Source organism: Chroicocephalus ridibundus, chromosome 5 (assembly GCF_963924245.1).
Source record: "Chroicocephalus ridibundus chromosome 5, bChrRid1.1, whole genome shotgun sequence".
Taxonomy (NCBI): domain Eukaryota; kingdom Metazoa; phylum Chordata; class Aves; order Charadriiformes; family Laridae; genus Chroicocephalus; species Chroicocephalus ridibundus.
In genome coordinates, this window is record NC_086288.1 from 46,137,947 (window position 1) to 46,152,872 (window position 14,926).

At 40.4% G+C, this 14,926-nt stretch overlaps 1 protein-coding gene and 1 long non-coding RNA gene across 3 annotated transcripts in view; one reads left to right on the forward strand and one right to left on the reverse strand.

Annotated features, from left to right (window-relative positions):
• LOC134515782 (uncharacterized) overlaps window positions 1–14,153 on the reverse strand; it is a 78,190-nt gene extending 64,037 nt beyond the window's left edge. For both annotated transcript variants that reach the window (XR_010071112.1, XR_010071113.1), the window contains exons 1-2: window positions 14,020–14,153; window positions 6,525–6,686 (exon numbers count right to left, since the gene is read on the reverse strand). This is a non-coding gene — a long non-coding RNA (uncharacterized LOC134515782). The remainder of the gene's footprint in view (window positions 1–6,524; window positions 6,687–14,019) is intronic.
• A 157-nt stretch (window positions 14,154–14,310) lies between these two features.
• Window positions 14,311–14,926, forward strand: part of CTNNA2 (catenin alpha 2) — a 519,842-nt gene continuing 519,226 nt past the window's right edge. Inside the window, exon 1 of the mRNA XM_063335103.1 lies at window positions 14,311–14,447. The gene's annotated coding sequence lies outside the window, so the exon portion shown is untranslated. The remainder of the gene's footprint in view (window positions 14,448–14,926) is intronic.

The window sequence follows — 14,926 nt, forward strand, 5'->3', positions numbered from 1 at the left end:
CTTACTAAATCACCTGAATTTCTTCTACACCGCACAAAGCATGATCATCTTGATTGCATCAACGGCTACTTGCAGCCCAAGGTTACATGCAATTCAGAAATGTACCTTTGGATTAGCTGAAGAACCTGAGCCGATGGATATGTTCCAGCACAGGGTGGATAGGACAAGAAGCAGACACCAATCAGCCATTTTCCTTGGTAAGAACAGTGAAGAGGCAAAGCCAAGACAACCTCTTATTTAAAAGCCTGTGAGGAAGACGTGGGTTGGAGGCCAGTCTGAGAGATTTCAAACTCACTTTTTCAAGGAGTGGGCACAAAATTGGAAGTGCTGTTGTAACTGTTGGAATTGCCTGTCCTGCTGTGGCTGAACCTGGGCATATATGCATACAGAAACACATAATTTTGCGACTTTTGCAGACAAAAAAAAAAAAAAAAAGCAGGAACCTAACTTTGTAGTATTTGCTGGAGCTTTCTTGTTCACTGAGTAGACTGCAGGAGGTGAGGGGAAGGGGAGCAGTCGCCAGTCCTGCTGTTTGGCATGAGAAGTAAAGAACTTGGAATCCATTTATTGCATGAATCTGTTGTCTACTGGTCTGTAATCCACTTTTCTTTAGTGCTGGAAAGACCGTATTTCTTTTTTCCATTTTACTGACACTAAAATGGCTCTAGGATGACATTTAAAGACAGAAGAGTCTCAGAAGGTGCGTATGAGCCAACACGCAGGAGGTCTGCATAAGAGCCAGAAACAGCACCTCCTCTCCTGTGCTGCCTAAGCACTCTATTACTATTGCCCTGCTTCAGAATAAAGGTGTTCAGTTTTACTTCAGCTTACACTTTGATTCCGGACAGGAAATTAAAAATAAGGTGCTAGCTCTGTCCTATCATGACATAATTTTCCAAGTGAACATCATTATGGTCATTTACTTCAGTAGTTTGGATTGACTCATTAAATCGCTTCCTTTTTGTCTTTAAAGATGAACCATATTTAACATCTGTATTGCATAACATCCACTTAGCAGGACTACTCTGAACTTTCTTGAAGGGCAGTTTAGTTCTGTTCTACCACATTTATCTAAGCATCTAAGTCTCATCTTGAAGATGCCAGATCTTCTTTCAATTACTATTCTGGTCACTTTTTGAGTTTCATTATAATTTATAATGATACAGTTTTCAGAGAGAATCTGGAGATAAAAGAGAGAGAGATTAGGCAATTTTTCAGGAGATATCCACTGTCACCTTATAAAGAAAAAGAAAGTTTGTTATAAAATAAAAGTCCTCAGCATATTAGAATGTATTGGAATACCTAAATCTTTGCTTACTAAGAAAACATTCTTCCTGAAACATACTGTTTGGAAATAATATTACCAAAAACTCTGGGAGGGAGAGGTGAGATGCATAGTACAATAGCAATAAAGCTTATTTGCTCAATATCTTACTTTTACAGTTTCAGCTCAGATCTCATGTCCACACAGTTTAACTCATCAAACTACCTTGTAATTTACATCTTTATAATTACCTGCAACTAATAAAAGGTATAGCAATTAAGGTCTTAACTGAACAAATGGAAGATCTTGTGATAACAACTCTTGCTCACTCCTTCCCTTTTCACCACTGTTATTAGCATTAGGTGCTTCATTATGTCAAATTCAGATCGTGCTACTCCTTTGTTCTTACACAATCTTGCACTGTGGGCAGTAACCTGGTAGCCTCCCTCCTATCATCAGAGGCTCCCTGTTGTTCTTTTAATGTGAAAGAGGGAGTTTCATCTGGAGGCAGACCAAAGTGCCAGTGTACATCATCATGCTTTTGCAGCACTGAAGACTGAAAGTATTCAAGATAATTTGTCATTAATAAATACTAGAGTAGAATCCCACGGCATTACTCCAAGTTTAAGCATATCAAGGTCAAAGGAGATACTCAAGACATACAGGATTTGGACCCTTTGTTGTGTTAGCTCCTCCTTGCATGGCTAGGATTATTTTTCAAAGAGGGGAGCCATGTTGTAAATGCAGGCTACATAAGCCTCGACCCACTTTTGGGAAAGGGTTGTTATTGCACACTACCCAAAAGGCACTTATGATATTTTGGACCACTCAATAAATAATTAAAATATATATTCAATACTTTAATGCAGCATACTTCTTAATATTCTAAATGGGTCAAGGGATGACACCCACATTTATTTTTTAAATAATGCTCATCTTTTATGATTGTTTGCATGTCTTTTTTTTAAATCATTAGTATGATTTTTAAAAAATTTAGAGAGTCAAATAAATCACAGATTTGAACTGCTCTGACAGCCTTTTACTGTTAGGTAAGTTGAGAAAGTATCAGTAACTTACAGCTTGAGCATTCTTCATGGGATGGCCTGTATTGGCCCTCTACTTTTGGAAAATCAGATACTGAATGGTAAGCTTTCAGCTTGCTTTGTTTTTGGGTTTTTTTCCTTTCCACATTGTCCTGAACATCTTTATTTTGTCATTTGCTCTTATGCTGGGTGTACTTCTATGATTGTGCTCCCTCAAACATGTTCATAGCTAATGTAGCAATTACAGATATTCTTTGTTCTCGCGTCCTTTTTACAACTGCATAAATTTACACCTGTTGAGTCTTCAAATACACACTGACTCTGTTTTACATAGTTTCTCCATGTCTAGAACCTGAGCGAATGCATAGAAACAGAATGGTTTGGGTTGGAAGGGACCTTTAAAGGTCATCTAGTCCAATTCCCCCTGCCATGAGCAGGGACATCCTCAACTAGATCAAGGTTGTTCAGAGCCCCATCCAACCTGACCTTGAATGTTTCCAGGGATGGGGCATCTACCACCTCTCTGGGCAACCTGTGCCAGTGTTTCATCACCTTCATGGTAAAAAAATCCTTCCTTATATCTAGCCTGAATGTAGCAGCCTCTTTTAGTTTAAAACTATTACCCCTTGTCCTATTGCAACAGGCCCTGCTAAAAATTCCATCCCCATCTTTCTAATAAGCCCCCTTTAAGTACTGAAAGGCCACTATAAGGTGTCCCCGGAGCCTTCTCTCCTTCAGGATGAACCACCCCAACTCTCTCAGCCTGTTCTCACTCCATCCCTCTGATCATTTCTGTGGCCCTCCTCTGGACCTGCTCCAACAGGTCTAGGTCTTTGCTGTGCTGGGGATCCCAGGGCTGGATGCAGTACTCTGGATGGGATCCCACCAGAGTGGGCAGAATCATTCTCCCTCCCTATCAACTAGAGCATGATGGCTCTGACTGATAGCACAAGTCTGTATATTCCCAATATGTGCTGAAATATATAGCAAAGATACATAATAAAAAGCATGCGACACATGCTGGTTTTCCGTGCACAGTACAAAATAATGTAATAAAAGACACACCTAAATGTGTGTGCCAAAAAGTATGCTGTCCTCGAGCCAAATGTCCTTTAACAGAGTCAGAGCCCTCACATAAAGCACTTGTTTTCTCATCAGCCTTATACAAATAACCAATTTCCCAGAAGCACTTTCCTTTTTACTTCCTATTACTGCAAGCTCTCCCAAACCATACGCATTTATAAACTGCTAACAGGACTAAAACATTGAAACATTAAAATAAAAGCATAAAACAAATGTATCTTGCTCTTTGCATTAAGTCAGTCAGCTGCAAATGTCTTATTAATGTCAGCATGTGTCCAGGGGAGCAAAGAGTGAAGGTAGCTAGAGTTGGAATATAAAAAAAAAAAAAAAATAAAATCAGGAGTTTCTCTAACATTTCAAGGTAAGAATAATTTTTCATAGGACTACATAACATCTCATACACAGTTATATAGACCACCTTTCTCTTCCATTCCCAACTGCTTATCATCTCTGAAACAACTCCACAGTTTGAGGGAGAAAAGAACAAAAGAAAAAGTCTGTGTTCTAACCCTTCAAGCACAATGCCTTTCAACATGTGCCTAAAAAATGCAGTTTAACAGTGGCTTCTACAGTTCCTCTGCTCATCAGTCTTAAATCAGCTCTTTTCTACCTGCTTTTTAGAATACTATACCCTCTGCCTGTTGCACCCTTCTTTTTCAATACACTCTCTGGTTATCTTTTTCCTTGCTTCAGGACATTCCCTTTTCCTTCTTTCTTAGCAACCTCAGAGCACCAGAAATAAGCTGCCATTAATGAAATGACTTCTTATTTCTTGACAGAACTCAAGCATATATTGCTGCCATGTAGTAGTTCTTGGATAACATTTTAAGAAACCGTGGAATAAACCAACATAGATGTCAGCCACTCTTAGGAGATACAATCAACCGATAATCCAAAAAAAATGTTTGCTTTAAACCCCATGATTAACCCAAATGTATAGGACACATCTGGGTTAATTTCAAGGAGGCATATCTATGAATTTTAATAAAAGAAATATCTCTAACAGAAATTTATCAACTTTACTGCCCCATACCAGCGAACTCCGTGTTTGGCAGTTCCTTTTCCAAACTATAGTTCTTATATTCTGATGTTAAAAAATCTAAAACCTGAAAACACCCAGTCCTTTCAATACATCTGAATGTGAGGACTTAACTCCCAACATGGTAAATACTACCCCTCATAAAAACTTTGAGTCAATTTTATACTGTTGCAAATGCACTGGCACCGAAAGACTTTTTTTTTTTTTTTTTTAAATGTAACCTCACTTGCATTATCAGCTAACACTTACAGTGTCCACTGGCACCAATATTAAATGAGCTTCTTATGTTTCTTATTTACAAAGGACTGGATGCAATTCCCTGTATCCACTTAGATTTCACTTGGCATTGTGCTACTAGAACAAAAACCAGAACTGTTAACATTTTCTGGCAATGGCTCATATATATACCATTGACTTCCATTTCAGAAACAACTAGAAACGGTTTAGCCAATGTGTGTCATTTATTTTTCAGTCACTTATACAGAACAGTAAACAAAGGCAATTAAACTAACAATACTGTATCTAATGACATTACTCATTTATAAGACTAAAGCTATGTTCACGTGGGTTTATGACTATGCAGATGTAAGTTAGAGCATTTGAAATTAGCCTTCATCTTGACTTTGACGAATACTGAAAATTAGGGCATTGAAAAAATGCCTGGAAATTTTTCCCAAGAGGAAAAATGTGTGTTTTGACAGAAATGACTTCATCTTGACATATTTATAATACAAAACAAAGCTAAAATAGAAATATTTGTAGGAACTGTCATAGCAACCTGTTTTGATTTAATTTGCCAAAATTCTGTAATGGAAAATACTACTTTTTACATAGTATTTTATGTAATTTGCATGAAGAAATCATGAAATGGAATGGATCCTAGTACCCTGTCAGAGAAATTTCCAAAATAGGATCGTGGAAGGTCTTCCCCCCCCATATTATTGCAAGTTCTATGATCATTATAGTTTGCTCGACGTTCCTTCAATATTTCTGAGCAGCTTCATTAATTTAATGAAAAAGCATTCCCTGTTTTGTTTCTTTCTTTTTTTTAAGGGATGGTACATTCAGCTGTCATTCAAATATGAAGAATTATTTGAAAATGTAAATATTCCTGCAGTGTCATTCCCATTGGAGGTGTGCTTTATGTAAGGCCTTATGTAAATCTTGACCTGATCGATCAAGAAGTGCAACCATTTTCAGAAGTAATAAGCTGCATAATTCAATTTGAATGTGCATAGCATTTCTGATATTTAAATCAAGACTATTATCTAAATGGGGCATCCTTATTTTACATGGAGCATTCTTCTCATACTTCTCTCAGAATTAACCAGTTCATGGGGATTTTCAGAATGTCATTTTCTTTCTGTTTGAAACTATGTCCATCTCCAAACTGGAAATGGATGAGCCTGCTGCTAGATAACTGTTTGCCTTCATAAGCCTATCTGATTATTTGCACTGGTCATGACAAACAGACAGACAAAAAGGCATTCTTTATAGAATCATAGAATTGTTAGGGTTGGAAGGAACCTTAAAGATCCTTTAGTTCCAACCCCCCTGCCATGGGCAGGGACACCTCCCACTAGATTAGGTTGCTCAGAGCCCCGTCTAGCTTGGCCTTAAAAACTTCCAGGGACAGGGCTTCCACCACCTCTCTGGGCAACCTGTTCCAGTGTCTCACCACCCTCATGATGAAGAACTTCTTCCTAACGTCCAATCTGAATCGACTCATCTCTAGTTTTAATCTCTAGTTTTATATCATTCTTTAACTGTCAATGAAAAGTGAGAACAGGGCAAAGGGGTTTGAAATACTCCAGGCTTATTGCTCATAATTTTTTAATTTCTTCATAAAAAAACCCCCAGAATTTTATGTTGCTGTATTGCTACTGTAGATGATAAAAGATTTCTTAGTGGAAGTACATGATTTTTAGCAGAAAAAAACGTTTGATCTTTCTAAAAAACTTAATTAACAAGAAACGCTGTAAATTAGGTCAAAAGGTCCATTAAAATGCAGACTGGTCACAACCAGTAGTAGTTCTTGTCATCAGCTTTCCTTTTTTTCATTTTTTTCTTGATTATTCTCCTCTTTTTTACTTACAGCTGCTGCTCCTTTAGAAAAATCAACTTTCCATCATTTTCATGATTCACCAAGGCCTGAAGGAAAAGACCAGAATCATCCATAGTCTTTTCATTTGTGATGCAGACTACTAACAACGTAATTTTTACAGTTGTTAATGGAAAGATGCATCATCTTGGGCTTCTGTGAATAGAAAAAAAAAAATTAGAAATTTTATATACTTCAAGATGTAGGAGATAATTTCTGTAAACATTGTTTTGTCTAAAACAAATCTTGATTCTATCTCACCACTGTTTTGTGCCCACAAGATAAAAAATATATTTAAGTGACTACATTTCTTCTGATAAAAAATGTTTAGCAAGTAAAACATCACAAGTGTCTGTTTTAAACCTTAATTAAGTACAGAGAACCTTTAATGTAGTGCACACCAGAAACGATAAGCAAAAAGAAAGGTTAATAAAAAGAAAAACAAATTTATTTTTCTTGTAGACCAAAAGTTCTACAGCTAGTTGCCTCTAGATTAGCATGATGCAATGTCAGATACGGATATTCCCTGTCATGTTCTGTCTACTAAAAGTCTCATAAAGACAACAGGAGTTTGTATAATAAGGCCTGAGAAAGGATCAAAGTTTAGCCCAATACTCTTAAATGACATTGCAAAGAAGTACAGTACTATGATTCAGTGGAGGAATACAGCAATTTTCATATGGATGAGCAAGTACCAGACAGCTTTCCATCCCACTTCATACGTATAGAAAGCACAACAGGATGTAATAATTGAAAAAGCAGAAGGTTGAGAACAGTAATTTCCCTGAAGTGAAGCAAATCCATTGGCTATTTTCTTCAACAGAGGAATACTTAATGAAATGCATTTGGAGCCATGGCAGAATAGAAAACTCTTCTGTTCCTCAGACTGAAAATTTTCGAGAGAGTCATTCTTACTCTCTGACAGTTATTAGGATCCAGATATTAATCTTTCTTCCTAAACCTTTGTTTGCTAGGAAAAGAAAGGAATTCTAGGGACAGAGCAGTTCCAGAAGATTTCAACTAGTTCTGCAAAGGTATGAGCCAAAAATACATACTGTGGTTTTTAATCTGTGCGCATTCTGCCTAGTTCTTCTACTACCTCCTGTCTCCTCTCTCACACACTCAGCCCAGCTCCCTCCTTTGGTCTCTTTCTCACTTGTCTCCATAGACAAGGCTACCTGAACACATATTCTGTGTACATACGAACTACATTGCCTTACAGTTTGCAACACTGTAGGTTGCAACACAGAGGTTTGTTTACCTCTGATGAGTTTCACTAATTGAGTCCCTAGCAAGAAAAAAATTATATCCTGGCATTGTGTAGTATTCACAGTCGTAGACAGATTTCCTGTTGTTTTGATGCAGCATGCAAACATAAGAAAATAGAGCTTCTTTTCCAAGGAGCTAACAACATCAGCAGCACAAGACATGAAGTGTTTACAAACAACAGATGGGAAACAGCTAGAAAGTAGTGGTCAACATCAAAAGCAGCGCTCTCCGCTTAAGAGCTGCTTATCTGATCAAGGCTTTTGTAGGAGCAAAGAGATTTAAAGAAAGGTATAAAAAATATTTTTTTCTCATATATGTATAATCAAGACAACTTAGATGCAGAAAAAATGAGGTAGCTTTAAAGACGTGAAGTCAGTTATTCAAGGAGGCTTGAGGAAGAGCTGAGAAGTTACATTTTCCCGAGTCCCACTCTTTCTCCCTAGCTGCTACCCCTGTCCAGATAGAAAACGATTCATTTTATAAATGTGAGAGAGAGTGATTTTATGGCATTTGAATTAAATACTCAAAAGTTTATAGCACTTTCTCTGAATATATGCAAGATTTCTAAACCCTGCTTTCTCTACCACCTTTCAAAATATGGAGGTGCAATAAATCTACCACACATTGCCCTTCTTGCAATTAAAGGATGAGAGATGACCTCCACGAACACACACCCCTGCCCCACATCAACTGAAGTTCAACATAAAGCTTTAACAAAATTTAAAATCTATTCCTGTGGTTTTGAGAAGTAACCATTTAAGGAAAAGGCCTTATAACAGTCTGCTATGGTAGCTGTTAATCTAGTCAACATTAGTCTGACAATAGCAAAGAGCAGATGTCTTTTTTGCATTTCTTTTGAATTTTTAAAGTTAGCTTTCTGAAAGAAGTGAAGGTAGTTGCCTCATCCTCTCCAGCATGAAAAAATGGATAGGCATACCCCCTGTGTTTTTTTCAAAACAAACTGCATCTGCTACTTGCCTTCTAGTTACTTCAGAGGTACAAATCAGGGTAAGTCCCTGAATGCTCTGACTGGCAGACTCTTTTAAGCCAGAGAAAACAGTTCAAAGGGGTGGCAGAGGGCATGGCAGGGAGTATCAGAACCCACCTTGCATATGACTCTTTATACAATATCCAATTTAAAGGACCTGCAGGGTGTGAAGGCTTTACTGTTGCTTACTGAGCTGCTCATGCTAATATCTAGCACAGAAGTGTCTCACTGCAGAGGAGAAGCAAGAAATATTTGCAACCCAGTGCTCAAGCGAACATGCCAAAAGTGACATACCTAAACCAAAACACAGGTCTCTCAAATACCCACCTAAAAGGTATGCAAATGTGCTCAGGGACAGTGAATGATCTTAGTCAATCCCTGTATATTTATGTGCACTCAGACAATCAAATCTGAAAGGTAACGTCTTATTAATACGAGGCACTGAAATATCTTTCAGAGCTGCTGACAGCCTCCCATCAGTACAGGAAGGCAACAATCTACTTTAAAGAAACAACCTATTAGTTGTTCTGTCTTTAAAGACAACTGAGACTAAAAGAAGCTTAAAGCATCCTAAGTGCCACCTGCAGCTTTCAAAGTCTGCTTAAGTTGCCTAAGAGATACAAATCCTCCTCAATTTCTCTCACTTAGATACTAGTTAACTGTTTCTACTAAAAACCCTGTTAGTCTCAGCTTTCCTGTTCTCAGAAATTCTTCTTTTCAATAAAGCACAAGTGTTGTCCAAATAGGAACAGGGGTTCAGGATTAGGCAGTGACAGAAACGAAGCCCATTTAGACACAAAGAACTATTGAGATCATAACAGAGGAAATAAGAACTCAAAAAAGTTCATGTTCTTGAAACAAACAATTGAGATCGTTTTTAGCAATAATTTCTTTTATTGTAGAAGAGTGTTCTACAAGAGAAAAAATGAGCAAAAGTTGTGGAGGGTTTTTTTGTGTACGCAGACACAATGCTGAGACTTTATTCTGGGGTAATGGGGATAATTCCTGCCGTGGTATTTTCGTAAGCGCTAGATGTAAAGATAAAAACATACTTTGCAATATTTCAAGAAGTGGACTAAGCTATTTTAAGGCTGAAAACATGTCAAATATTAGGACTTACTGAAGAAGTTGATACTGTACAGTATTTGGATGCTAGAAAAATAGAAAATAGAGAAAAAGAGCTAAATGACATGACAGATATATTATAGCAAAAGCTAAATGCCCAGTAGTTAAGACAAATGTGTGGAAAAAAAATATAAATTGATTGCTATGTTAAAAAAAAAGGAAAGTTAAAAAAAAGCAACAAAGAAAAAAGCTGGAATTAGCATTAAGATGTAGTATTGTGTTTACATTTATAAATATCCCCAGATTAATTTTAGATCTACCCTCACTGTAAATTCTTTTTGCATGCTGGAGAATATAAAAATTCTAAATTATTATCCCCAGTATCCAAAACCTACTTTGTCAGAGAACACAAGTAACATGTAATTTTACGGAGAAAACCTGTATTTGATAGATATCATGTCATAGGTATCATAATAACATGTAACAGACTAAGGCTTGACTGCTATAGATTTAAATGTTACCCAGAAGAAAATGATTTTGCAGTACATTACATCATGTCAAGGTACCTACTGTCTAATGTTGTCATAAAAAAAAAAAAAAAAGACATAGAAAAATATTCAATAGATGATTTAGAAAGTCAAGTTCAGATCTGTCCAGGCACCAGTGAACTGTAGGTTGGTATTTGAAAACTGGGACTGCTATGTGCTGAAATTTACTAAGCGATACCCTTGGAACAAACAATCTGCCTATATAACCACAAATGCTAACATACAGTTCCTTAAGCAGAGAAATTTAAAAACCCATTGATTTCCTTCACTTTTTATTACAGGGATCACACAGCTTTGAGTTCTTCAAAAAGTAGCAAAGAGCACTGCACTTATGGAACCTAAAAGCTCTTTCTGCCATGCAGTCTCCACAGCGTAAATACTGCAAATTCTCTACAGAGCTCATAAGACACCATGGTTTCTTCTGTACATCTACCTTCTGGTTGATCCCACCGCCACTACAGATCTAGATCCTGAATTAATGTCTTTCAACAATGATCCCACTAATTTCCTGATGGCCTTTATATAGATGAGGACTCCTACACCTACGAAAGGTAAGTGACTGGGCACAGAGGGCTCATCTACCATATGGTAGGCTGAGGCTGTGGGTGGGATGCTGTTTCAAGAACCCCAACTCTGCCAGGACCTTTTGCCCATGCGTATTTATGTGTCTCTTCAGTGTGTGTTCTCCCCCAAATTCCACCCATCTCCTTTTCACTTCAATGGGCTGCTCCCATCAAAAGCTACAGTGAATGCAACTTGTATCTGACTAGTCACGCCTTTGAGTAACTATGTATTGCAGAACTCACCATGAAAACCTTAGGGAAAGGTAAAGATTAAATGGCCATCAAGGACTAGGCTAAATGATACAGGCGAAACATACACTGTTTTTATTTTTCTGTAGTTCTTATTCTAATAATTCTTATTTTCCATGTACATGCTTAATATTTGGGTTCTATGTGGTGACAGACAGTCCCACAGTTGGCACAAAACTAAAAAAAACCAACAACATGTATTTACAAAAAGCATCCGCACACATTTCACTTAAACAGAAGAGTCTTTTTGTCTGTCTTACTAATCAAAATGGCCAATATTTCTGATGCTTTGGTGATGTCCCTTTTCTGAAAGTTGGCAGTGGGAGACCCCCTGGCAGTTGCAAGCATTTGTTAGGAGCTGTCAGTTGGCCTCCCTCGGCTGGTAAGAGCTACATTAATTTAAGAGAAGCATAGCAGCTTATCTCAGTTTTTAGTAAACAGTGGTAAGAAATTCCATTTTCTTCCTTTTCTTTGAGACAATTAACAGTGATAAAAAAATAAGAGTAGCTTCAAAAATCAGTTAATAACCTACAAGAAAGAAAGAAATTTCTAAACAGTGGACAGAGACCCTTCAGATTTCTCTATCACGTTCCGGCAGACCTCTTAGCAACAGTCCAGCAATCCATGTCTTCTGTCTCAGATAAAAGTAATCTGGACGACATAAGTAATCTCATTTGTTTCTTAAATTGACACACTTTAAACAGAAACATGCACAGATAGTTGAATGAGACCTTTGGTTTGAACTTACGAGAGATGTATTTGCAGCTTAGTTACTGGTGATGGTAAGAAGTAATATCATTTTTCATAATCATGCTTATTTACTATTTGTGGTTCTTATATGTACACTATAGCTCATGCTCATTTTAGTCAAATGCCTGGAGAAGCATTTAGTTGACATTCAATTAATGATGTAATGCACTGTGATAAAGAAGTAGGAACCTTGCTTGTTTCCATTAATTTTCACAATAGACTAGGCAGTTACAACAAAGTAAGGCACTGTCCCTACCTAGAAAACTAGCAATCCAAAAGACAGGGAGTACAGAAATGAAGGCAAGAAACAGAAGGTCTGTAAGTAAAGGTTTCCTAACATCACACGGCTCCATTCAATAGCATGGGAAAGACAATACCACTACCTACAAAAGTAATTTGATGCAACCTGAAAACTTATTAAAGACACAAACCAAATACCTAGTTTGCCTTACTGCAATAATTTACACATCACCATAAAGGGCAGGCCAGCCTAGCATGAACTCTGTTTACGCATGCAGAATAGGTCATGTTTCAATCCTAAATGATACTGTGAGGTTGAAATAATTCAAAGTACTTCTGTATACTACTCGCTACGACTACTTACTTCTGTTCTATGGCTGTAAAAACTATGTGCCATGATGAATCTGATCACATTTAAATTCATATTTAAATAAGTTGTTGCCGAAGAAATTGCTGCAAACTCCCCCCTGGACTCTGTTGGTGTGCCTTGATCAAGGAAATCAAGGTTCCAATTCAGCTCCCTTCCTTATTTATTCATTGTAAAAATGAATGTAGAGATCCTGAAAATATTTTTCTCAGACTGTGGAAGAGAGAAGAAAGACTGGCAACTACTGCCTCTACTTGAGGCCTGATAAAAACCTGTACCACTAACATCATTCCCTTACAGCCTGAGGTAAGGGAATTGTTTTGGCAAGTCCCTTCCAAGCCTAAAACAGGCAAGGAAAGGTGAAAGTGTGGTAGGACTCATCCTCCTCCCCTCCTTGTTGCCTGTGAGTTTACGTAGAAGGTGGTGAAGCAGATGGATGCCGCAAGAAGTGCAAAGGATACGCGGAACAGCAGCACGTAAGTGGGATTCACACCGCCTCAAAACGGCAAAGTCCCCTCAAAACCACCTACTCCACAGGGATCCTCCGCCACTTATGGGACTTAAGGATCGGCAATTCTGGAGCAGGATGTTTCATCCAAAAGAAACAGCAGAAGAAGGTGCTGCAGCGTAGCGAAAAAAACTTAAGCTTGGTAATATTAGCAACACAAGTGAAGTAACAGAAGAGAAAAGAGCAAGGCTTTGCAGAGAGGCGCAAAACTTGACATTTGGAGCAGAGAATGTAGGGCCGTAAAACACCCAACTAATGAGAAAACCATAAGCAAAGTTTTCGTAGCTTAAGAGAACCAGAGAACCGAAGTTCTTGCAATCGGTCCTAATGGTACACTCATAGAGCAATTATCTTCCCCCTGCCTAGTATCTGAAGCAGCTCAGGAGATCATTAGGCGAATAAAATCCACATTAACACCCCTCCTGTCACAGCTTCTCGGGCTGTCCCTCGGCCACCGGCCTGCGCTTGCGAAGACCCCGCTGCCGGGCACAGCCTCTCCGCAGCCGTCCCTCAGCCCTACCAACCGCCCACCACGGACCCGCCACGGCCACCGTATCGCACCTCGCCCCGCCGCAGGGCCGGGACGCGCCATCCCCTTCCCGGTGCCGTTTTCCAGAGGCGGCCGGACAAGCCCGGTTTCCCCCGCAATCCCAGCCCCGTCGCCGCCGGGGCCCACATGCGCCCGGTCCAGCCAGAGTGCCCTCACCTCAGCCCTCCACCTGCCGCGGCTGCCCCCCGCCACTCTCCGAGCCCTTCTCCCGGCCCACACAGCAGCCACCGCCATCTCCCTGCCGGCCCCTCGGGGCGCCTCCCGCAGGCTCCGCTCCCCTCCCCTCGCACCCCCAGCCCCATGCCTCCTCCGCCGCACCGCCCACTCCCCCTCCTTCCCTCCCTCCCTCCCTCCCTCACCCGGACGCTTGGTAACGCCGTTTCCATACTCACAGCAACTGCGCACTGAGGCAGCCCGCAACTGGCCTAGGGACCCGCTTAGCCGGGGCCGGTCAGCGGCGGCAAGGCCTCACCCCCGCCCCGTCACCTCCTCGGCGGGCAGCTGCCCGCGCCCGGCGGCAGCGGCGGCGCAGGCGCGCTGCCTCCTCCCCTAGTGGCTGCCGCGGGGAGGCCGGCAGCCGCGGCGGCAGCTCGCGGGTCCCCTCAGAGCCGAGCGAGCGGGGCTCGGGCCGGCAGCGAGAAGCGGGCGGCGAGGGCGGGAGGCGGGGGCCGGGGCTGGGCGCTGTGTGAGGCAGCCGCGCCGCACACCCAGCCCGTCAGTAACCGTCGCTGCTGCTGGGGAGGAGGAGGAGGAGGCGGCGGCGGAGGAGGAGGAGGTGGCGGCGGCGAGAGATTCTCCCACCCCCACCCACCGAGCTGAGGTGAGGCCAGGGCAAAGCATCCTCCTTTCTTCCCCTCATCCCTTCCTCCCTTTCATCCTTTCCCCCCTCCCCGACCTCCTTCCTTTCATCCTTCTTTCCTTATCCTCCCCTTATCTCGCCTTCCCCTCATCCTTCCTTGGGCTTCCTGGTCCTCCTTTCCTTTCTTCTCTCCTTAGCCACCTTTCTCCACTCCTCCCCATCCCCCAGACTCCTTCTCCCCGTACCCACATTTCGCACCCACCAGAAATAATAATCATACCTTCGTTTTATTTATTTTTCTCTTTTTAAATGCAATTTTAATTCTCAGCCAGTGAAAGAGGGAGAGAGAAAGAGGCACAGTCGGTCACAGAGATAATCCCCTCTCCTTTAAAGAATGGATTTGAATTAATGGTCATTTTGTGGTGTGTGTATTATGGGAAGAGGGGGATTATATTTAGGGAAGAAAAGAAAGGGTCAAAGGTGTGTTGTTTCACTTATTC